The sequence below is a fragment of the Lynx canadensis genome, chromosome F2 (genome assembly GCF_007474595.2).
Source record: "Lynx canadensis isolate LIC74 chromosome F2, mLynCan4.pri.v2, whole genome shotgun sequence".
NCBI lineage: Eukaryota > Metazoa > Chordata > Mammalia > Carnivora > Felidae > Lynx > Lynx canadensis.
Genome location: NC_044320.2, coordinates 29222753 through 29247326, shown reverse-complemented (window position 1 = coordinate 29247326; position 24574 = coordinate 29222753). Strand labels below are relative to the sequence as shown.

General features: G+C 39.8%; 1 pseudogene; it reads right to left on the bottom strand.

The window, feature by feature from the left end:
* Window positions 1-1161: 1161 nt before the first annotated feature.
* LOC115506024 lies at window positions 1162-24488 on the bottom strand (annotated as a pseudogene).
* Between the last annotated feature and the right edge of the window lie 86 nt (window positions 24489-24574).

The following is a 24574-nucleotide window of genomic DNA, read 5'->3' as shown; positions in this document are numbered from 1 at the left end:
AGCCTGTCTGAGTCTGGTCACTCCTCTGTTGATTACTTTTTGTCTCCAAGATTTGCTATCACCATCCAGGCTCTGTCCTGCTTCAAATGTAGTTATTTAGCTGTTCCTCCAATTCTTTAACTACCCCTTCTCCTAGATCCTTCCACTATATTTCTTTGGGTTTTTTTTCTTTTGTTTGTTGTTTTGTGTCAGATATCTATAGTTGTTTTTTTGTCATTTGTAACAACAACAAAATTCGTAGTTGAAATATCACAGCAGAGACACAACTGGCAGCCTCATGCTGGAAACAGCCATGTTTTTTTGGCCCACAGAGTCTTTAAAACTGAATTTATTGCCACTAAGATCTAAGATCGAAATATTTACTTAAAAAATTGACCCTTCTGACTTCTCCAAAACCACAGATCTGGCAAGATGGGACTGCAATCCCACTTGGTAACAACTGATCATCTGGATTAGAGGAGCTGCCCCCCTTTGACAGAACATGCACTTATTTATTTATATTATCTGTCATGCTCTGTGTTTGAGTATGTGATCTATGGTGCATATAGTGCCTACGTGCTCCCTGGTTCTTTACTGCTTGCCTGATTCAGTTCAGTTTGACTCAATAAATCTTTTCTCAACACCTAAAGTAGTTGGCACTGAGGAGAATGAAATAAGGTATGGTCCACACCATCAAAGAGCCTCTTAGTCTAATTGCGGCAGACCCTTCAAAGGAGAATTTCATATGTAATATGCTGAGAGAAATAATGGAGGTAGGTACAGGGCAGTATGAAAACCAACAAAGATCATTTCATTCAACCTGGGTTAACAGGGAAGGTTCTAGAGAATATGAAGCCTGACTGAGTGTAGGATAAGTGACAAAAGAATTCCTTACAGGTGAGTAGGTTACATAAAGGGAAGAAGGCAGGAAACAGTAGACGGAGTGCAAATAAGTACAAGGTTGAGAGAGAATCCCAAGCAGGCTCCGAGTTGCCAGCACAGAATCTGACGGGGGTGCTGAATCCACTAAACGAAACAGTTGAGATCACAACCTGAGCCGAAAGCAAGAGTCCAATGCTTAACTGACTGAGCCACCCAAGCGCCCCTGAACGTTTATTTTTAATATGTGGTCAGACTTATTCTACCTTCTCTCATCATTGACACCAACAGAATCAAAAGCAGCTAGTGAGGTGCTAATACCTGAGGATTAATCCAGTGATTCTGGTCACAACACATTCCAGGAGGGATTTGGGTGATAAATGGTTCATTCTTCCTTTCGTGATTTGGATAACAAATGGAATAGGAGAAGGGTACTGATTCTGATGGCCATTCCCTCAGCACATTCCTGGCTTTTTTTCTGAGCAAAGGATGCCACAGTGGAAGATGCAGGAATATCCACTGTGAAATGTGATACAAGGGGCTTGGGGTTGCAGTCATGGAATTGGGTTTCACTTCTTCTTGCTTGTTTCCTCATTGTTAGGTCAGGATCCTGAACTCAGAGATAACGTTATCAAGGGGCCTGGTAACTTTCTTGGAGATTTCATCTTGTTCTCATCCTCATTTTCAAAGCTGGCAACATTGTTTTTCTCTCTGTACCCACAGCACACCTCACGTAGACCCACCCAGAGTGAGTTCCTTTGGCAAACCTAGATGGGTGTAAGAGATGCAGCTGTTCTCATGCAGATGTCTCAGGACATCAGGATCAACTCTCTGAACTGTACTGACACAGATGTCTCCATAGACCTGTTCTTTTGATGGTTTTTCTGGGTACCAGTGATGTTGTATTTTTCTTGAAGTTTAAGGGTCAATTTCAAACCTCTCAACGGCCCCTTTTTTCAATTTACCATGTTTTCGAACTAGCCTTGTGAGAAAGAAGACAACAGCCACAATCTTGTTAATCTCTCCTGCCTCCGCTGCCCTGGGGCCAGAGTTGCCCGAGAAACGACTCTGGAAAGGTAACCCAGGACATCCCCTCTGTGCTGCGATCTAGTCCAGAGAGCAGGTGGCTCCCTCATCGTCTAAATTGTTCTCTTTAAATTGTAAGACTTATTGCGGTGCCTGAGTGGCTCAGCTGTTTAGCTTCTGACTTCAGCCTCAGGTCATATCACATTTTGTGAGTTCGAGCCCCACATCGGGGCAGAGCCTGGAGCCTGCTTCAGAGTCTGTGTCTCCCTCTCTGTTTGCTCCTCCACCACTCACACTCTGTCTCTCTCTTTCAAAAAATGAATAAACATTTAAAAAAAATTTTTAATAAATTATAAGGCTTATCAAGTGTTAAGCTGGGAGTTATTTTGTTGTGTTATTTATAAGGTATCTTGAGGAGAGAACCAAAAGACATATTAGCACTTCACTGGAAATTATCCACTACCCTATTACCTATTTATACCCAATCTTGTTCCAGAAACGATAGAATGTGACTTCCAAAATTACTACTTAGATAGCGCAAATAAAAACAGATCAAAAGGAAGAAACAACGGACATAAAACACGACTAGAGATGATTGTAAAATGTACATCGTAAAGACCCATATGATTGCTACAACTAAATCACAAATTTGGCTCAGAGCATTCTACCAAGTTTACTGGCAAATGGAAATCTGATCAGTTCCTCAATGCACAGGGTTTATAATATAGAAACAGCAATTTATCAGGATGGATACATGATTATTGTCCTAAGATCAGACAGGATGTGCTTACTAATGTTCTTTTATTTTACCTCAATATAGGCTGACGATCACAGTAGAGAACAATTTAATAAAGGCAATTCTGCAAAGAGGAAATACCCCCTGTGACTTCCTCTCCTTATTTACCTACTCGCTGTAATCAGCATGACTAGCTAAGAATTACAGTATACACAGCATGCAGCAGCCCCTTATTTTTTTCCAAATTATCATTTCATTGTGCATGCAATGTATTTCTAAACATCAAGCACAAAAGCAAAAAAATCCTGTATCTTTAACAATGTCATTTAGGAAAGAACCACCAAGAATCTTGACTACTATTATAGGCTTTTTCTTTTTTGCTGCTGTATAAGGAAAATTATGATCTTTACCACTTAAAGACTCAGAAATATTCTATCTCATTTCCATTTGCATGAAGTCTCTGGAGTTCGGCACTGCATCAGCTACAGCATTTAAAATCTCCTCTGGTTATTTTGATTATTTATGACAAAGATGGATAAAGAGTACACCATTTGACAAAGTCATGATGACAATCAAATAACAGTTTTTAAAAAGGAAAATGTGGAATTTTGCTTTCTGGCACCTTTAAAAAGTTTTTAAAAAGGAAAATGTGGAATTTTGCTTTCTGGCACCTGTTTCGCCTTATAAACATAAGGTTAAAAAGAGAATAGCTTAGTCTTAAATCAGCCATTGGGTGGTGGGTGGAAATTTTAGAAGGGCGTTAGTTGTGCAATGGCTATATGCTAAGCACTGCACTAAAGGTTTCCACACAAATTTACCAAAGTGAGCATCCTGGCAAAAGCCCTGTGAAGAATAGGGGCTATCGTTCCTATTTTACAGATAAAGGAGCAGGGGCAGTAATGCTAAGGTCAGTAAACTTTTTCTATGAAGGGACAGAGAGTAATTATTTTAGACACTGTGGATCACTAAGTCGTTGTCACAACTACACAGCTCTGTTACTGCAATGTGAAAGGCACAGACCATACTTGAACAAATGAATGTGGTGGTGTTCCAGTGGAAGTGTTTCCACAGAAGAGATGGCAGATCCACAAAACAGGTCTTTGGGTCATAATTTGCACACCTCTGAAAGGAGGTGACATGACCTGCTCAAGATTGCTCAGGAAATTTCGACTGGAATTGAGATTTTTCTGCTGGGTGTTGTATGTGGGTGATGAAACTCTGAACTCTACATCTGACACCAATATTGCACTATATATTAACTAACTAAAATTTAAATTAAAAAATATCAGATGTTCTGCTTTGAAGCTTAATGTTTTCTCCACTCACCCATAGTTTCTTTAGTACCTAGACACCCATTTTTAAAATTTTTTTTTTTCAACGTTTATTTATTTTTGGGACAGAGAGAGACAGAGCATGAACGGGGGAGGGGCAGAGAGAGAGGGAGACACAGAATCGGAAACAGGCTCCAGGCTCTGAGCCATCAGCCCAGAGCCCGACGCGGGGCTCGAACTCACGGACCGCGAGATCGTGACCTGGCTGAAGTCGGACGCTTAACCGACTGCGCCACCCAGGCGCCCCTAGACACCCATTTTTAAATAACTAGTTATTTGTGGACAACTTTTGATTAGTTGTTTTTAATCTGGCCAAAACAATATCCCAGCAAACTTGTTAGAAAAATGTTTTTAAATATTCATTCAATTATCTACTAATAGCTTTATGTACATGTTGACAAATACACTTCAAAAATGTTTTTGTTTAATTCAAAGTTGTCCTCTTTTTTAAAAATGTTAATGTTTATTTACTTTTGAGAAAGAGGAGAGAGAGTAAGCAGGGGAGGGGCAGAGAGAGAGAGGGAGACAGAGTCTGAGGCAGGTTCCAGGCTCGCGCTGCCGGCACAGAGCCCAACACGGGACACGGGACTCGAACTCACGAACTGTGGGATCATGATCTGAGACAAAGTCGGATGCTTAACCAACTAAGCTACCCAGGCACCCCTCAGAGTTACCCTCTTTTCTTTATTATTGAAAATAAGAATGTTCTGAAGTCAATGATCAATTTCTACATTTAAAAAAATAGAAAAAGAAGAACAAATTAAACTGAAATCACACATAAGGAAGGAAACTATGAAGAGTAGAAATCAAAGAAATTGAAAACAGAAAGATCAATGCAGAATATCAGTAAACCAAAATATGGTTGTAGAGAACAATAAAGTGGATAGACCTGTAGACCTCAGATAGGAGAGCTAGATATTTTTACCTTGGTATCACAAATGAAGAAACTGAGACTGAGTAGAGAATAAATGTTCTTGTGGTTATCTACCCATTAAGACAGCATCTTAACTCAAACCCAAGTGTATTGAGTCTAAATTCCATTTTATATTCATCAGCAGTAAATAGAATACATTGTGTACTGTGGGGTGTTTTGAACAGACGAGTTTTCTAATCTATTTTCCCTCACCCTTAAATGTATGATCAAGCACTAACAATGGAAGTACAATACGTTTAGCACCTGAAATTAGACACACTACCATATTACCACTCATCAGACAGTAACACTGTTAGCTTATTTCCAGAGTCACAGCATGTGGCTGTACAACAGAGAAATTCTAGTCAATAATACACACACTGTGGTCTATGTGAGTGGCTTCCCTGTGGATATACATCAGGTTACCTTCGCTACCATACCTGGTGGCTGCTCTGGTTCATTCATTAAATATTTACTGAGCATCTGCTATGTGCTAAGCTCTGGGATAGACTCTGAGGACACAAAGATTAGGAGGAATCTTAGAGTTTAGTGGGAAAAATGAGCAAAGGGACAGATAATTATAATATAGTGAGAGCAGAATGACACAGTAACTCTAACAAGAGACTTCTAACTCAGAGAAAGAAATGAATGTCAGGATTTGCTTCTATTCTCTTATAGAATTCTATTAGAATTATTCTAATTCTCTTTGCTACTGAATTAAGGTTCCTGCTCCCCAGAAATAGTGCTGCACTGAAGGTCAAGGCAGGAATGGCCTTGTTCCTGGCTCCTTTATGGGAAGATTATGGTGGATTCTTAGAGATGTTGGTTCATTATAGATCTCTTAGGTAAGTTAATCTATATGGCAAGCAAACCTGTGTCTGTGACTATGGACTGTCTTTCTCTTTAATGTCAAAGTTATTAGAGTAACAGACTCTCCCCATCAGTGACAAAGCTGAGAAGAAACACGGGAAAGGGATTGGATGGAGAAACCCTCTGCCAGAGCTGCAAATCCCTTGAGTGGAAAAGCCATGAGCGTCTTGTTCATGACTATATCCCCCTCCCACCCACATGCTGCGCATGTGCTAGAGCTGGACTGTGCTTGACTCTCAAATGTATAAATGGATGACTGAATGATAGATGCATGAAAATATTAGCCAGGGAATGCGGATGTTTCAGTAGACAGGAAAGTATGTTCCAAGAAGACTGAACGGCATATGCAAAAGCATATGAAGAAAAAAAAGCAAGAGAGAGTATCAGAAGTTCCGGGACCTGAAAATTTTACATGAGACTAGTAAGAGTTGAGTATGAAAGGTTAAAAAGATGTGAAAGCTAAAAGTGTAATTCTGAGTCAAATCACTGGTCTACTCAATCATTTAGCACCATGACTTGTTGAATAAACTGTTTCCCTTTCCATGGATTGGGTAAGCATTCACTAGCATGTCATAATATCTAGTTAATAAAACATTACACCACCTCCTGTGTGTCAAGCTGCATTTATGGGGTATCGATAAACAAATCTACCATTGTGAGTAGAAGCACACAGATTTAAAACACATAATGTATTCATAATTTTCCCCAATCCTAGTTACTTTATCTGAGTTGTCATGGTTGGGAAGTTTGGACAATCATTCTGTAATTTAAAAATACTGTTAATCAATCTGAAAATTAACATTTTCTTCCTTGTGCTTGCAGCAATAACTTCTGAGAACTTTATTTCAATTAGAAATGCCCAATTATAATGAATGCCTCTAATGAAGATGTAAAAAGACAGGAATGAAAGCAAAGAAATGAGAACACTGAAGAGATAGGTTCTAAAGGGCAACCATTATTCAGTTTCTTGTAATTGCCTTCAGAATTCACCATCTCCCTTAAAAGAAGAAAATCTGAATTATATATAAGGTATTAGTAACAATTATACTTTGGGAGTTTTTCCAGGTGGTTCACATAAACAGGTAAACAAGTGCATATGAGGGCATGTGTATCAATGTGAGTAGTTAAGGATAAACAATGTTAATTTTAAAAGTATACTAGACAATAAAAGGTTAATCCTTACCTTGCTCTTAACTCTCTATTGTCTTGTTCAGATATACTTGCGAAAAAGTTGGAAGAAAATAAATTGCCAAGTGCCAACCTCTACTCATTTTAACCTATGGGCTTATATTTTAACTGTAAAAAAAATTTAGATTTCTCTTAATTCTTAATGACTAGAACATTAATTCTGTCATCTCGGGTTCATGTGGCACGCATGTGGGAAAGTTTCCTGACCAGCTCTCAAGAAGCAAAAATTCAACGGTTCTGGCTAGATTTGCAATCACACAAGTAGCATTAGAAGCGAAGCCTATTTGAATGAAATCTGTAAGCATGACATTTTCCCTCTGCAAATTGGCATCTGTCTAAGGATGGAACAGCACACTCAAATTGATGCCTGTGTAAGCAGATAGATTTAGGTCCACAGGCAGGGAAACTTTGACAACCTTGACTACTACTGATAATCCATTTCTGCTCTATTTTTGCCCATAAGGAAGTCTAAGGCTTGTAGGAAACTCCACAGGAAGTCTATATAATAAATATATGCCTACTGTTTGTCTACTATCTATTAAAGTTTTAATTCCATGACTTAATTTAATTTTCACATTTCTGTGAGTTAGATAGGTTGGTTTTATCATCTCTTTTTCCTGATAGGGAAAATGAGGATGACAAACTTGAACGATGACACAGCTAAGAAGAGAAGCCACTAGAATTTGAATTGAAGTCTAACCCCAAAGCCTCTGCTTTTTCTTCTCTCCCCACAAAGCACCAATCTTACATAAGCCTTTTAAAACATGCAATTAGTGGCTTGGGATGTGTAGGAACTTTACTCCTGGTGCTCATCTATCAGTATTTGTCTTTCCTTCAGAACAAAGGAGGTAGATACTTCATCATTATGAGGACAAGTCTGAAATAATCTACCCCTGTAGAAAAGTCTGTGTAAAGTACTCTGAATAGAAGAGACCAGAATGAATATACTCTCTTTACTATGTCTCACATTTAAATATTATTCTATAGACAAAAAATTAATATCTGTGGTTGTTAATATAATCACAGAGGCAGAGAACATTCTCTCACCCCCATCTTGAATGTGAGTCATTTCTACGGGACACTTTCTACAAGAGTATTGCTATTGCTATAACAAATTAACCATAATCCCCTCCCATATTCCAATTGTGGAAAATCCTCCTTAACAAAATTCCATTTAAAAAGAAATAAGGTACAGAATGAACCCAGATTTCCTCAAGGAAACTGGGGCAGGGGCAGGGCCAAGGATGAAACTGCTTCATGGATTTCTTTTTCTTTTCGTCTTGTTTAGGTATTCAAACAACGCAAGAGCTATGGACTCTCAGAGTATACCACTGAAGGGGAGACTGCTTAATAAGAAGACGAAGAGGAAGGGAAAATGGTGCCTCTAAGACGCCCGTTAATAATGCATCTGTCGGTAACCTTCCCCACTACATCCCTGATCCGCCAGTAGCTGTTCCTCCTCATGGCCCTTCCCGCATACTTCACTTCTTATACATTTGGAAATGATTTCAAAGTGAGAGCTATATAAGTAAACATTTCCCCCAGTTCCTGTCATGCTCTTAACTAGATGCAGCATAGAGATTAGAACATGAGAACAAACTGAGGGCTGATGGGGGGGGGGGGGGGGGGGGGGGGGGGTGATGGGTATCGAGGAGGGCACCTGTTGGGATGAGCACTGGGTGTTGTATGGAAACCAATTTGACAATAAATTTCACATATTTAAAAAAATAAAATAAATAAATAAATATAAATAAATAAAATAAAATTAAATTAAATTAAATTAAATTAAATTAAAAAAAGAAGAACATGGACTCTGGAGCTGTTTGGCTTGGATTTGTATCATAGCTTTGCCATAGACTCGGGCATGTTGAATATGCTTCAGTTCTCCATATATGTAATGGGGATGATAATGTCTCCTTCACAGAGTTGTGAGGATTAAATGTAGAACAACAGTGTCTGGAACAGAGTAGGTTTTCAGTAAATGTTAGCGATCAAGAAGTAGTATCTAAATTCTCCATTTCCATACCCATGTACAGTTTATCCTTAAACAACATGGATTTGAAATGCGTGGATCCACCTATATGCAGATTTTTTACAGTATAGTTCTGTAAATGGATTTTCCTTACGGTTTTCTTATTAACATTTTCTTTTCTCTAGTTTATTTTATTGTAAGAATACAGTAGACAACACATATCATGTACAAAATATGCATTAACGGCCTGTTTATGTTATTAGCAAGGCTTCTAGTCAACAGGAGGCTACTGGTAGTTAAGTTTGAGGGAAGTCAAAAGTTATACCTGGATTTTCGAGTGCACAGGTGTTGACTCCCCAAACTCCCATGTTGTTCAGGAGTCAACTATAATTATAAAAATTCCATTGACACTTTCAATTTAATTGTGAAAAACAGGGTTTTTGTTCCAACCTTCATTAGATTCTCATAAAGTACTCAGGGAAAAATATCCCATCTGTCTATGAACAATATTTCAAACCTCACTGGTCACTAACTTCCCTCCACTCAAAGCTTTTCCATACTCCTATGCTTTATGGTGACATGTTTTTAATGAGTTGAAAGAGGAGCAGTCACACTCCACCATGTTTATTTCTTTCAGTTTTTAATGTGAGTAATAAATATTTCCATTTATTTTTTAATTCACTATCAATGACAACCCACCTAATGGCATGTTAATCTTTTCATGTTTTTCCCCCTATAAAAACATATGGCCATTAAAACCAACAACTGTTGTATTTCTTTTAAATCACATAAATAATTAGAGTTACAGAAAGTGACCCACTAGTCCCAGTTTTCTGAGGACTTTCTAGATTTAAGCACTGAAAAGTCCCATGTCCAGAGAACTTTTTTGATCCTGGACCAATTGAGACACTTGGTCTTTCTACATTATCCATATTGGACAAATGCATAGCAATTGTCTTTAACATATCCCAAATCATTACATAATGAAGCATAATGAAAATAGCATTGGACTTGGGACTCAGAATTGCTGGTTTCAAGTAAGTCCTGGCTTTGCATTCAACTTTTGCTGTGACTTCAACAAGTCAAACATTCAAGGTTCTCATTTACACAATGAAACTGGAATACTGGTCTTTGCTACACTAGGGCTATAGTCAAGGCCATTGTAATAATGGTCATGCATACAGAATCTTGATGAAGAAAAAGTTTCACATATGTTTTCTCATCTGATCTTAAAATTTGGCACAGAAGTTGCTAAGTGGTATTCCTACCTATTCATGGTGGTAACTAAAATTTAGAAGTTAAAATGAAGTATTACACATGAAGTTAAAGTTCATTTTGCAGATATTTCATGTCCAAACATATACACAAACAGCTTTATGTTTAATCAATAATAAAAATTCACATCTCTTCTGGCATTCCAATTTATTCTGTCATAAGAGAGTTGCCCAACTCTCCCTTTAACTTTTGTAGTGCAAATGGCTTCTTAGTCCAAAAAGAATCAGTAAGAAAAGATCATGTTAAGTACTGCTTCCACCAGTGAGCATTTTCACATATAATTATACAGATGCTATTTTTCTAGGGTAACCCATTTCTTTGTAACTACACAATGTGCTTGTGTACAACCAGATTCTGAAAATAGACTTCCAGTTAGCCCTTTACAAGCTCTGTGACCTTGAGCCAGTTGTATAGCCTTGCTGTGCCTATATCTGTGCATTTGCATTTGTAGAATGGAAATAATAATAGTGCCTACCACATAGGATTGTTATGAGGACTACATGGATGGATACAGGAGAAAAGCCTTGAACAATACCTGGACCAGTCCAACTATTCTAAAAAGTGTTTTATCATGCTTATTACTTTGAGGCACTCACTGCCCTCAAGGAGAGGACAAGATATTGACTAAATTTGACTATGGCACTCAAGGAGCATTATATACACTTTGGGGGAAGTGATCCTGGGTCATGGGTCAAGCAAGGTGACCGCAAAGAACACCGTGTTTATTCTCTTCCTTTAACTTAGAAAAGGGGCCTAACCTTTCTCTGCATTCATTTCCTTATATGCTTTATAGAATCAACTGTTGAAAACCTTAATCCCAAATCATTTCCAGGTTTCAGATATGTTTAGTCTTCAATAACTTCTCTTCCCAAATAGGACATGAGAACTTTGAACATTTCAGGCACATACCAGGGTCAACAAAAATAGTTTCTGTCTCTATCTCAGTGCCTTCTATTCTGAATATTTGTGTTAATAATGTGCTTCCTCGGTGCTCTAAGCCAAAAGATTATTTTCATCCTAACCCTTTCAGAGGTTGCCTTCAAAGAAACGTTGCCAGAACATCAATATTTTCTCCATTAGAAAGCTTAAGAATTGTTTCCCACTTAATTCAGTAAAAATGTGGGTATAATTGGGGATGTCTCACTCAGACAGCTGAGCTGTCATCAGGCGAGGTCATGGTGACTATTTGGCACAGCCCCTCCGCAGTCCTGTCTTGCTGTCCCTGCTTCCCCACCCTCTCCTTAGTCCCTTCCTAATTCTTTCACTACACAGGGGAGATGATCAGTGATGTACTGCTGGGAACAACTATTGAAAGTGCAATTATTCCTTGCACTACTCCTGCTGAAATGCAGCTCATCATATCTCATTTGGTTTTATTAATTACCAAACTTTTCCTTTAACTCTTTCAACAGCATGGTACCTACTATTCAGTCTTCTTCATCGGAGAAACAAAAGTGTCTTAAAGAAGGTAATGAGATCTTTTCACTTTTTTCTACCTTGTGTATTTAATCATTACGGGCCAATGGGAATGGCATCTAAGGAGTGTGCAGGGACTGTAGGGAAGCTTGCATGACATTTTCCAAGCTTGGAACCCATCTCCAGAGCTACACAGAGCTAACGTACCATTAGCCACAGTGGCCCTTGATTCAGCTCAGCCACACTACAACCCTGGCTACCTTCCTGATTTCCTTCATGGTCCCGTTCAGGTACCTGCAGCAGTATCGTCCCCAAAGTAGAAGATCATGGGGTTACACAAGCTTGGAGTTGGGTTCCTCCAAACAAAAGTGACTCAATCAGTCAATTTTCACCTGTTTAAATTTCCCGTTAAGGCTCTTCAGAGATTCAAGTTCAGCAATGTACCCAGGGGTTTGTCTTATGGATGGCTAATGTTCTTCCTTATGTTCATTTACACATTTCTCTGCCACATTCCAGACTGCTATCTGCTATCCAGATATCCCTATCTTTTACTTTTATCGCTGCCATATTCCACACTTGCTTGTTTGATTCTCCTAATTAATGAGGCTTTTCTTTTACTATCTTACCAATATGGAGAGTCATTTCTTTATTTTTTTTTAAGTCCCTTGTATTCTGGAGGCTGGAATTCACATCCCATTACTCGATCTCCCCTTAAGTATCAAGAGTAATCAGTTATTGAGTTCTAATGATTCCTCTTCCATGGATTTTTATCACATCTTCTCTCTCTCTTTTTTAATCCCTATGACACAATCCTAATAAAACAGCAACCACTACAGTTTACTGAAGGGATTTGTCACAGAGATTGGAACTTCTGCAACTGTGGCAGCTGGTTAAGTGGTCTTTTCAAGATTAATGTCTTTGCATCTCGTTAGAGCTTAAAATCTACTCGTTAGACAGTCATTCCCAGGAAGGGAAGATGGAGATAAAGGAGGGGAGATCAAGGAAAAGTTGGAATCCATGAACATGATCTGGAATCCACAAGGAAAGACTGAAATCCCTGTGATGACACAGGTTTCCTCTGACACAGGTTGCCTATTGCCTCTGTCTGACCTTGATGATGTAAGTATCTACGGAAATCAGGGCCTTTCATCACGGAGTTAAACACACACAACTGGCCCAGGATCAGAGATGCTGAAGAAGGATCCCGAGGAAGGTGGGGATGCTTGCAGGCCTGACTGCTGCCCTCGACTGAATGGGTTGGACATGTTGTGTGAGTTACAAAGTGTGTGTAGCTTCCCTTCTGCCCCCCACGTAGCTTGCAAGGAGCTCCCTTGTGGCTCACCCTATCTGGAAACATACAGAAAAAGGAATTCTGAGAAAAGTAGTTCAGCCTAGCGAAGTTGATGCATTACAAAGCTGCTCCTCATATTTTCCAATTAATTGCTCATGACAGTTTTGAGTTGCATTTCCTAATTTGCCAGTGATTCGCAACCCACCCTAATTAGGACTAGAAACTTGCTTTATTCTCTTATGAAGGTCTTAAGGTATTACTGAATTCCTATGTTTTGCCTGTACTCTGCCACTTAAAATTTAATTGGATACTCACTTAAGTTAGCCTAATTAACTTCTCTATTGGTTAGAATGGCATTTGTCTGCAAATAACATTAAAGTTAAAGAAACAAACAAAAATTATACCTTAAACAAAGTTAAAAAGTATTTCTTTTTCACGTAAAAGAAGTAGGAGTCTTGAGCTGGTTTGTCCATGAACATAAGAAACTCAGGCTTCTTCTATCAATAAGATAAGTCCTAGCACCTGTAAAGTTACTTCACGGTCCATGAAGGCTGCTAGATCTCCAAACCATTGCACCTAGTTTCCAGGAAGAGACAAAATTCAAAGAACTTACCTCCCAGCTCCCTTACAGATTTCTTGAAGATTTCCTGCAAATCCTGAGAGCAACTTCCACTTGCATTTCAGAGCTTCAAGAGGAGCTGAGAATTAAAGCCAGAGCAAAGTACATTGCTCAGCGGGAAATGAATATTAAGAAGGAAATAGCAACGTCTGCTGCAATTTCTAAGAAGAAATACTCCCTATACAATCATACTTCCCAGATGACATACTACTTCCTTAGGAATGAGAATATTATCCAATATGAGGGTGGGCTTTAATAAACAGTTAATTTTGTGTCAGGTGACTTCATTCACATTGCCAACAAATACTTTTGAAGCTGTGCACTTACAGTATGGAGATCACAAAGAAAGTCTTCAAACGCTGAAGCTGAAGCAGTGGAGATGATACAGAAGTTTTGCAGTCTTTGCAGAAATGTGAATTACTGCAAAAGTTGTGCAGAGAGTTATGAGAGCTCAGTGGGGCGCTAGGTGCCCATCAGCAGGAACTGGACACTGATGAAAACAGGACTGAGACTGCACATTGAGATCTACGTGAAGCCATCACGATTTCAACGAGCTTGTGGAGAGTGCAGGGGGTCAAACACACAGGGGTTTATTAGTGTCTCAGAGGGCCTTTTCCAGTCAAGAGAAGGAAGGGGCCCTAAGAAGAAAAATTTGATAAGGATACAGAGACCTGCAGAAGTGGAGGAAGCTATGAGGAATTTACTTTGGACACAGATCAGTGTCTGTTGAATATTACAGCATGTGAGCCTGAATTACCCACAATTCCTCACAAGTATTGCTTTAAAGGTAGTGATTCATCCACCTGATCATACCAGCATCGAAACACTTTCCTGTCTTCATCATTAAGAGTGTTATGCCAGGCAAAACATAACCGTGATGAAACCAATTCAGTGTTCTTTGTACTACCTTCCCCTTAGCATTAAAAAAAAAAAAAAAAAGAAGTTGGTTTCTCAAAAAAAGTATTTGTCACTTAGCCATGTTGATTTTATATATGAAATATGATGACACTCTAAAGAGACTAGTATCTCACAGATGCAGTGGCATTTATGCATCCTAGTGAATACCATTTCCTTCAAAGTGTTGTGGGGGCTGAGGCGCCTGAGTGGCTCAGTTGGTTAAATGTCCAACTTTGGCTCAGGTCACGATCTTGCTGTTCATGAGTTTGAGCCCCAAGTATGGTTCTGTGCTGACAGCTCAGAACCTGGAGACTGCTTCACATTCTGTGTCTCCCTCTCTTTCTGCTCCTCCCCCACTCATGCTCTGCCTGTCTCTCCCTCTCTCAAAAATATATAAACAAACATTTTTAAAAACACAGTGTCATGGGGAGAAAAGCACACAGTGGCTGTTTTGGGAGCTCATGTTCTAGCATTCAACAGTGGCTGGGGGGGGGGGGGCGGCGGGGAGCACTCTCACATATGCTTCTTGTTTTCCATCCCGCTTAAGTAAAGGAGGTCCCAAAGAATGAGTCTGTTCAAATGGTAGGCACTGCAGAGGCCCAGAGCATGTGGTTAAGGGCACAGGCTCCAAGGACAGGGCACCCAAGTTCAAATCCAGCTCTGCTCCACAGAAGCTGGGGTGAGTTTCTTACCACCTTTTTTGTCTGTTTCTTACTAGCAAAGTGGGGATGTGAAAAACAGTTCTACATCAAAGGGTCTTGGGTAGGTCTGAGGCTCCGGGTCAGGTTTAAGTTATTTTAGCTGTGAGGAGAAGATCCCTGGGAACAACAAAAAGAGGAATATGGAATTGCTGATAAGTAAGAATATTAAACTTCTATTTTTTCCTCACAAAATATTCTTAATTTTCTTTTTTTTTTTTTTGAACGTTATTTATTTTGGGGACAGAGAGAGATAGAGCAATGAACGGGGGAGGGGCAGAGAGAGAGGGAGACCAGAATCGGAAACAGGCTCCAGGCTCTGAGCAATCAGCCCAGAGCCCGACGCGGGGCTTCGAACTCACGGACCGCGAGATCGTGACCTGGCTGAAGTCGGACGCTTAACCGACTGCGCCACCCAGGCGCCCCATCACAAAATATTCTTAAGCATTAAGATAATCTGAACACCAAGTACCTGCTATTTAAAAAAAAAAATAAAAATGGAGAATTTTTTATAATCATGTCTTAAATCTTTAAAAAATAACAGATTCTCAATATGTAAAGAAAGAGCAGAACAAGGTGTTTCTAAATTAGCATTCCTGTTTTGAGGACAATTAAAAGTTACTGAGAAATGAAGGGGGAGGCTCACGTTCCTCATTTAGCTTGCCTTCAAGCGTGTGGAGTCTAAGCTGTATGCTCTGGAACGATCTTACTGCGACCCCTCAGTAATCCTATGTACATGGAATTATGTCAGCCTGACAGGTCAAATTAATTTGAGGGAACAAATTGGAAAAAGTAGAATGAGTTATTGGGTAGTTTTAAAGATCTTCAAATTGGAGATTTTTTTTATAGTCTTTACAGATTAATTACAGTCTTACTGAATTTATCAATCTATTTTTATTCCTCATTAAGAACTGAGTGGTTATCACCAAGCCACATGTAAAAACAGGACTGCCATCTGTGTAGTTACAAGGGCCCAGTGGAGGATGGATCCATCAGGCTCCATGACTTTCTCAGAGCTCAGGACAGCAGACCAACCAAGTGTGCCTGCCAGCATCAAGTGGGTCTTGCCGTCAAACTGCTCACACGCTCCAGAAATATTTATGTGCATTTGGGGTTTTGCATGAGTATGTAAATTCATATGTGTGGAAATGTATGGAAACGACAGTTTTGACCAAAAGTGTGTTCTTTTTTCCCAGATAGACCCAGATTTGAAGAATTCACATGGGTCCTTGATTGTGTGTTTAGGTACTACTCGCAACTCATTGGCCATGGTTAGAACGTTCTAGTTCTTGGCCATGGCTGTTTTCTTCATTCATCTTTGAAAGGATACATTTGTTTTCAGGCAGCATATCCTTATTTATGCAACATGTATAGGGCTTTCTTTCTGGTTGTGAGCATTGTACAAACAGTACCTGAAAGTAATTTCTACGATGAGTTGAATCAGATGGAGGAGAAAACCTTTATTAATGCACAAAGCAGAATTCTTTCAATCAAGATGAAAGACTGTTTTCAGAGTACACATTTGCAATGGATTTCAACTATCATTTTTCCTTTTTTTCCTATTATTTGTTTTTTCCCCCTGTTTCAAAGTGTTAATCTGATGCTTTGAGAAAGTTTTCTTTAAAAAAAAAATTTAAGATGCTCATTGTGAACTCACTATAAGCAGTTCAAAGGAAAAGCTCTAGGACTCCTGTAAGTTTCAGGAGATGTGAAGAACACTTTTGTGTCTGGTATGATATTATATTTTGACCTTCAGAACACTAGCAGGATGTCAGTAGGAGGCAGCAGACATATATGAGCATTATATGGGTGTATAAAAAGATAAAGCATCGTTTTCCAAAAGAGTTTCTACTGGACTAGGACATGAACACACACACACACACACACACACACACACAGTGGGCAGGTGGGGAGGAAAGGAAGAGGAAGACAGAATTCCATGGTTCAAATACATTGGGGAAATGTTATATACTCTATCCCTTCATAGAGATATCCAATACATTTTCTTTTTTTTTTTATTTTTTTTATTTTTAAAAAAAATTTTTTTAACATTTATTTATTTTTGAGACAGAGAGAGCAGAGCATGAACGGGGGAGGGGCAGAGAGAGAGGAGACACAGAATCGGAAGCAGGCTCCAGGCTCCGAGCCATCAGCCCAGAGCCTGACTCGGGGGCTCGAACTCCGGACCGCGAAGATCGTGACCTGGCTGAAGTCGGAACGCTTCAACCGAACTGAGCCACCCAGGCGCCCCAATATGAAACACTCTGTAATGAAGAAATCTGTTTAACCGACAATTTCTCCACGTGTTTGAACCACAGAATCCTTATTATTTGGGATTAGCTGGACTTGAGTTTTCAGTAAAACACTTTGAGTTCTCAGTAAAACAGTAATCACCAGGTAATGTCTGTACCAAGGACTAGCCAATGCATTAATTTTTAAATAACTCTCCTGGAAACTTTAATCATATTTTTCCTGTGAGCTAAATTATTTTGTCTGTACAGTAGTCATTTGTGCTGTTTGAACCTCTATAAGTTCAGAGGCTAACACTGGAATGTTAAAGTTTTGTCTGTAGAAGCCAGGAGATGAAGCCTTATTTAAATCAAGAGATAATTACTTTTCTAACCCTAGTACTAGTTTGGCAATGGTCTTTTCTTCTTCCACTCCCAGGTAAAAATTACAATAGTTTACACATATCTCCCATTTGCCCATTGTGGAGTGAATAGTATTTCCCGAGAAGCAGACGGGTAAGATCACCCGCCATTTTATTAGAACAAAACGGAGCTTTCTCATGTGCTAAGGAAACTTCACTAGTAAGGAGCAAGGAGAAGAACCAAACCCAGGTCTGTTTGACTCCACCAGCTGTCCTCTGGATACACAACCTCCCTCCACCGTGAGTTTACCTGCCTTCCTAAGGGCAGTTACCTTAAACTAATCACCGCCACGCACACCTCTGTCATCACCATCATCACCCTGTGTTACAATTGATGACTTACTCGTGCTCTTCTATACCATTTGTGGAGTCTGCCACACTGTCCCTGAGTGACAATGTCTTTTGTCTCAAATATCCAGATGTACCATAGGGCCTTGGCAAATTGCAAATATAATAACAGCTAGCACCGATTAGGCAGTTACTTTGTGTCAGGACTTGATTTAGATGCTTTAAATGTATTAACTCAATTTCTCCTAAGCACTATTATCATCTTCATGTTACAGATGAGAAACCTCAGGCTCAGAGAGTTAAGCAACCTGCCAAGAAAACACACCCAGTAAATGAAAGGAGCAAGATCTAGCATAGTACAGACAAGTGAACTCCCTGCTGAATTATAAATGAGTAAAAAGAGCTGCAACATATTGAGTTCTTTTTTTTTAAGTTTATTTATTTATTTTGAGACAGAGAGAGAGAGAGAGCACAAGCAGGGGAAGGGCAAAGAGAGAGAGAGTAGAGAATCCTAAGTAGGCTCCACACTGCATTGTGGGGATCCCTCCTATGCAGGGCTAGTCCCAAGAACTTGAGATCATGACTGAGCTGAAATCAAGAGTCGATGCCTAAGAGACTGAGCCACCCAGGTGCCCTGAATTCTTCTGTGCTAGGCATCTTTCTAACTGTATATGAATTGGACTTTTATTCTTTACAATTCTACAATTTTTTACAGGGTGGGTGATTATTAACCACCTGTTTTTTAGAGAGGGAAATTGAGCAGAGACCTTTAATAACATATTCAAAGCCACAAAGCCTAGTAAGTGACGGGACCCACGATTAGAACTGACTCCAGAACCAAAGTTTTATCAATGAATAATTAAGTTTTTAGAAACTGAACTAATTACAACACAACTCAGTAGAGAATCAACAGACCTAAATTCTTTTTCATTCCTAAGAAGCAACAAAAAGTGTTTGTCACAGGCCTCCATTATGAAATTCTTCAAAATTCTGGCTCTCCCTAAATGAGAGTGAATATTTTGGTACAGCATTCCTTCTTGTGGCTTGTATATTTAAAACAAAATTAATTAAGATTTTGATTTGGCCTCTCTTGAGAGAAAGAGATTTGAAAGATTTGAAACCAATTATCAAAAAGAAAGCAAATCATCAAAAGAATAGCCTCTAGATATTTTCAAAATTCCTCCAAATAACATGCTTAGTCTAGATCCTTTACACTCCTCCTCAAAGCAAATATTCCTCAGCTCTAAGCTGCCCTAAAGGACCAGGAACCAGAAATAAATGGGAACAGTTAATGAGGAGAGAAAACAACAAGCATCATTAAAAAAATATCTTTGTATTTTCATATACAACTCTGGGAAGGCAGTTCTCTGCTGTGCCCAACAGCTGCATAATGTTCAGCAAAAACTTGCCTCTCTGGATTTATGAGGTATAAAACACAGCCATCATCAGATCTGAAATGATGATACCAGTCCTGAAATCACCATGTCAACATTTAGAAACTGCAGTGGAAGGGAAATGAAGATGATTAAATTATGGGTGGCAGAAGGTGTTGGCAGGCAGAACACAAGCAGCCATTTCTATAGGGAAAGCACTCATCAGAAGTGGGCTGTAGGTGGCCAGTAGGCAGTGGCCAGGGGCAGGCGGCCAGGGCAGGTAGAAGGAAGGAGGCCTCTAATACTTTAGTGACTGCTAAAGAAAGGCAGGACAGTCATATTCTCTTTCTAGGTCACCTGGATCTTGATGATATCAAATCTGGCTACTTCAGTCCAGTCCCAGGATGACAGAGCATTTCCCATAGTGCCCTGCGGCCCTCTGTGAAATGATAATAACTTCTATTAGTGAGCATTCTTCTTAGTGAAAAACACTCTTTATCTGTCCCTTTTTTTAAACTTAAAAACTCTGTGAGTAGGTACCATTACCAATGTTGCTCTACACATGAGCAAACCAAATCATGGAGAAATTAATTATCTAAGGTAAAACAGATAAATAGGAAGAGCCCAGAATTCAGAGACAATCTCACCCAAGATTCCATCTCACGTAACATACAATGCCAGAGTTCAGCAAACATCAGCCTGCTGGCCAAATAGACCCGCTGCCTGTTATTTTAGTGGCCCATGAGCAAAGAATAGTTTTTACATTTTTAAAATGTTGGGTTACAAAAACCAAAAAAGAGTATTTTGTGACAGATGAAAATCACAAGAGATTCAAATTTCATTGTTCATAAACAAAGTTTGATAAGAACACAGCCACATGTATTCATTTATATATTATTGCCCATGACTGCTTTTGCGCTACAATGACAGACGTAAGCAGTTACAATAGAGGTGGTATGGCCTGCAAAGCCAAAATTATTTATTCTCTGGCCTAGTACTGAGAAAGTTTCCCACTCAAAAAAAAAAAAAAAAAAAAATTCCCAGTGCCTGTCCATGCAATGCTGAGCAAGGGCTGAGGAGAATTCTCCAGATTTGCTGTACCCAAGTGATGATCTGTCCTTCTACTGCTGTCTTGGCAAAACCTCCATTCCATCTATTCCTATCCATTTCAATTCTCGTATCTTTGCTTCCGTGTGTGAATGTGACACAGTGTCAAAGTTCTGACCTACCACCTATGGTTAGCTTACTGTGTCTTGAAATGTGTGGATAGAAATATAAGCATAGTATCCCAGCAAAAACTAGAATAAGGGGCATTCTACAAAATGGAACCAGACATAAAAACAAGTTTCCAAAGGATAGTTATTGTGACTATAAGACTACCGGGGCCAGTGTTCAAGTGGTGGGGGAAAGAAGCATTTAAAATCTCTTTTAAGCAGAATCAGGCTAGAAATAGAAAGAACAAACTGGTAGTTGCCAGAGAACAGGGCTGTGGGGAGATGGGGCAAATGGGTGAAAGGGAGTGGAAGATACAGGCTTCCAGTTAGGGAATGAATAAGGCACAGGGGTAAAAGTAAGGCACAGGGAATATGGTCTGTGTATTGTAACAGCATTGTATGATAGGCAGATGGCTAACTACCGCTTGTGGTGCTCACAGCATAAGGTATAGAGGTGTTGAATCACTGTGCTATACACCTGAAACTAATGTAACACTGTGTGCCGACTATACCCAAATAAAATAATAAAATAATAACAACGAAACCTCTTTTTAATTAGATTGCTCCATTGAAGAATAGGCTAAACTGTTGCTGAGCCAGTCACCCAACGGCCTTCCCCTGTGGCTGCACGATTCTCACCTGAGAATAAGAAAATTCAAGTACGTGGCTTTAGCTGAAGACAACTACATGCCTAAAAACAACAATCAAAGAGGAAGTGGGCAAAGGTAGTTGGGAAAGTAGTGGCTTCAGCTTCCCTGATTCACAGGGATTTCAAATATTTTAAAAATAAAATCCACGGTTTAATTAAACATTAGTTGGATAAAAATTTCACCTGAATACTTCATGCCTGGCTTTTATCGCTCAGAAGGAATCACTATAAGCACAGTCACAGGAGTAGGATATTGGCATTTCCTTAGGCCAGGCAGTGAGGGAGTAACCAATAAAAGAGATTAAGACTTACAACATAAACACGCATAAAATATAGCATGCAGTATACGCAGTAAGAGCTCGGTTTGTTCTGCTTGCAGTAATATGCATCTGTAAGAACAAAAGCAAGGGGGTAAATAAAATTATTATCTCCACAGAGGAGATCTTACCCTGTATTCTCCAGGGGACCTATCTGCATACGTACAGTGGGTTGAAAGGTCCCCCATGAGCTTGATTCTTGGGCATCATGTGGGTTTTTCTGCTCGGTTCTCTTCTGCAGCAATTTGTCTCCACAGACTCTGTAAGCCAATGGCATTAAGTCTATGATGCAGAAGAGCTTTGGGCCTTTTCCACAGTGGAGGTAAACCAACACAGGAGAGCCAAATAGAGCACCCCTGTCTGCCGTTAGTAGGAAGCCCAGCAGTTTACAGACGTGATGAAATTCCAGAGGCACAACCAGAGGGTTCAACTTCCTGGGCTCGGTTCAGAAGACAGCTTTGTCCAACTTCAGAGGGGAAACTGACTTCTTTCCATTTTGGTTCCTTTGAGATGATGGGGGTAAGAGAGATGCTATAGTAGGACTCTTAGCTGCCTGGAATTGTAAGCATCTCTTCTCTTGGCTCTCCAAGAATAGGCCTAAAGTACTCTCAAAATCAGACGGTTTAAAACCAGGACACATCAATTATTCCAACACCTTTATTTATAGACCAAGAAACTGAGGCTCGGAGAACTGAAGCAAATTGCTGAAGGTCATCAGCTGATTTATAGGATCCTCACATCTTTTATGGACACTCAGGCTTTTATTTCTATGACACATACCACCTTGTCTCCTTATTCTTCCAAGCATGGGCTGATTCTTTTTAAAAATGACACTGGATCAGAGCACCTGGGTGGCTCAGCCAGTTAAGCGCTGACTTCAGCGTAAGTCATGATTCCTGGTTCCTGAGTTTGAGCCCTACATCAGGATCTGCCACTGACAGTATGGAGCCTGCTTGGGAGTTCTCTCTCCCACTCTCTTCTCTCTCTCTCTCTCTCTCTCTGTCTGCCCCTCCCCACCATCATTCCCTCTCTCTCTCTCTCTCAAAAAAATAAACAAAGTTAAAAAATGACACTGGAGGGCGCCTGGGTGGCTTCAGTCGGTTAAGCATTCAATTACACCTCAGGTCCTGATCACATGGTTCATGGGTCAAGCCCCATGCAGGCCCTGTGCTGACAATCAGAGCCGGGAACCTGCTTAGGATTCTGTGCTCCTCTTCCTCTTTCTCTGCCCCTCCCTGCTCATGCACTTTCTCTCTTTCCAGATAAATAAACATGAAAAATAATTTAAAAAATGACACTGGATCACTACCCCATTATACTGAATTCTGGGTTGCTAAAAGCTCATGTTGCTTGTTGAAACATGTTGTTACAAGCATTGTGTCTAGAATGAGGAGAAAATATTCTCGTGGCTTTTGTGCCCTGGAGAGGCGGTGAACACAACACCATCTAATTGACACAACAAGAAGAGTTTTAAAGTTGCTGCCTGCAGCATCTCCCTTGAAAGTCAATCAATCAACAGAGAGTGTTTGATCTTTGAAATACTCTAACCCCTTAGGTAAGCCATTTCAACCAGAATTTATTAAGGACAGGCATAATATTGTAGAAATTTTCCCTTTTTTCCAGCTGCACTACTATTCAATATACATACTCAATAGGCCAGCAGAATGCCACCACCTTGGCAAGGTTTGGCACTTCTTCAGTTATTAGGATGTTGTAGAACATAGAAAATGTTTATCTCAAAAGACCTTCTCACAATAGTAAGGTGAAATAATTCCTGGTTCCATAGACATGCTCCACCTTCTCACTCCTTTATTACACATGTTCTTCTCTCAGCCTGAAATACCCCTTTCTCTTTCCCACTCTCAAGAATCATAGAAAGGCTTAATCAGTCAGACAGAGACAGACAGATACCATATGTTTTCACTCATATGTGGATCCTGAGAAACTTAACAGAAGACCAGAGGGGAGGGGAAGGGGAAAAAAATGGTATAGAGAGGGAGGGAAGCAAACCATAAGAGACTCTGAAATACGAGACAAACTGAGGGTTGATGGGGGGTCAGGGGGAGAGGGGAAAGTGGGTGATGGGCATTGAGGAGGGCACCTGTTGGGATGAGCACTGGGTGTTATATGGAAACCAATTTGACAATAAATTATATTTAATATAAAAAAATAATCATCCTCGGGGCGCCTGGGTGGCTCAGTCGGTTGGGCGACCGACTTCAGCTCAGGTCATGATCTCACGGTCCGTGAGTTCGAGCCCCGCGTTGGGCTCTGTGCTGACAGCTCAGAGCCTGGAGCCTGTTTCAGATTCTGTGTCTCCCCTCTCTCTGACCCTCCCCCGTTCATGCTCTGTCTCTCTCTGTCTCAAAATAAAGGGTAAAAAAAAAATTAAAAAAAAAATAATCATCCTCTAGGCCAAGTTGGTGGCCACTCTTATGTACAACTTAAGAGCGTCACTGCATTTCTTCACATTCTATCATCAAACTTACCAGGTAATATTGTAACTCAGATTTTGTGTTTGTTTGTCTCTCACATTGGACTGTAAACTTCTTGAGAACCAGGGACCCTGTTTTATTTATCTTTGCTCCCCACAACACTTGGAATAGGAGATGCACAATACATGTTTATTTTCTGAAATAACATTTCATGAGTGATACCAATGGAATTTTTTATGGCCTGCACATTCTAGTAGTTCATCATTTTCTCTCTCTCTGAAAGCATGTCCTTGAATACTTTGATGTCTTACTTTTTTGCATGCTCTTATGTTCCTCTTTCATTCTTAAGTAGATTAAATCACATGGCTAAAACTCAGAAGTAACGTGAACATTAACATGATTTTCAAGCCAGTGAAAATTCTGCAAAGACAGTGCACTTACCTAGAGCTGCTGCGTGATGGGAGTTGCGCATTTCTTCATCATAGTAGCTTTGAAATTCTTTTGACCCAGACCCACAGTAAGATGTACATTTTATATTATAATCATACACCTCATAGC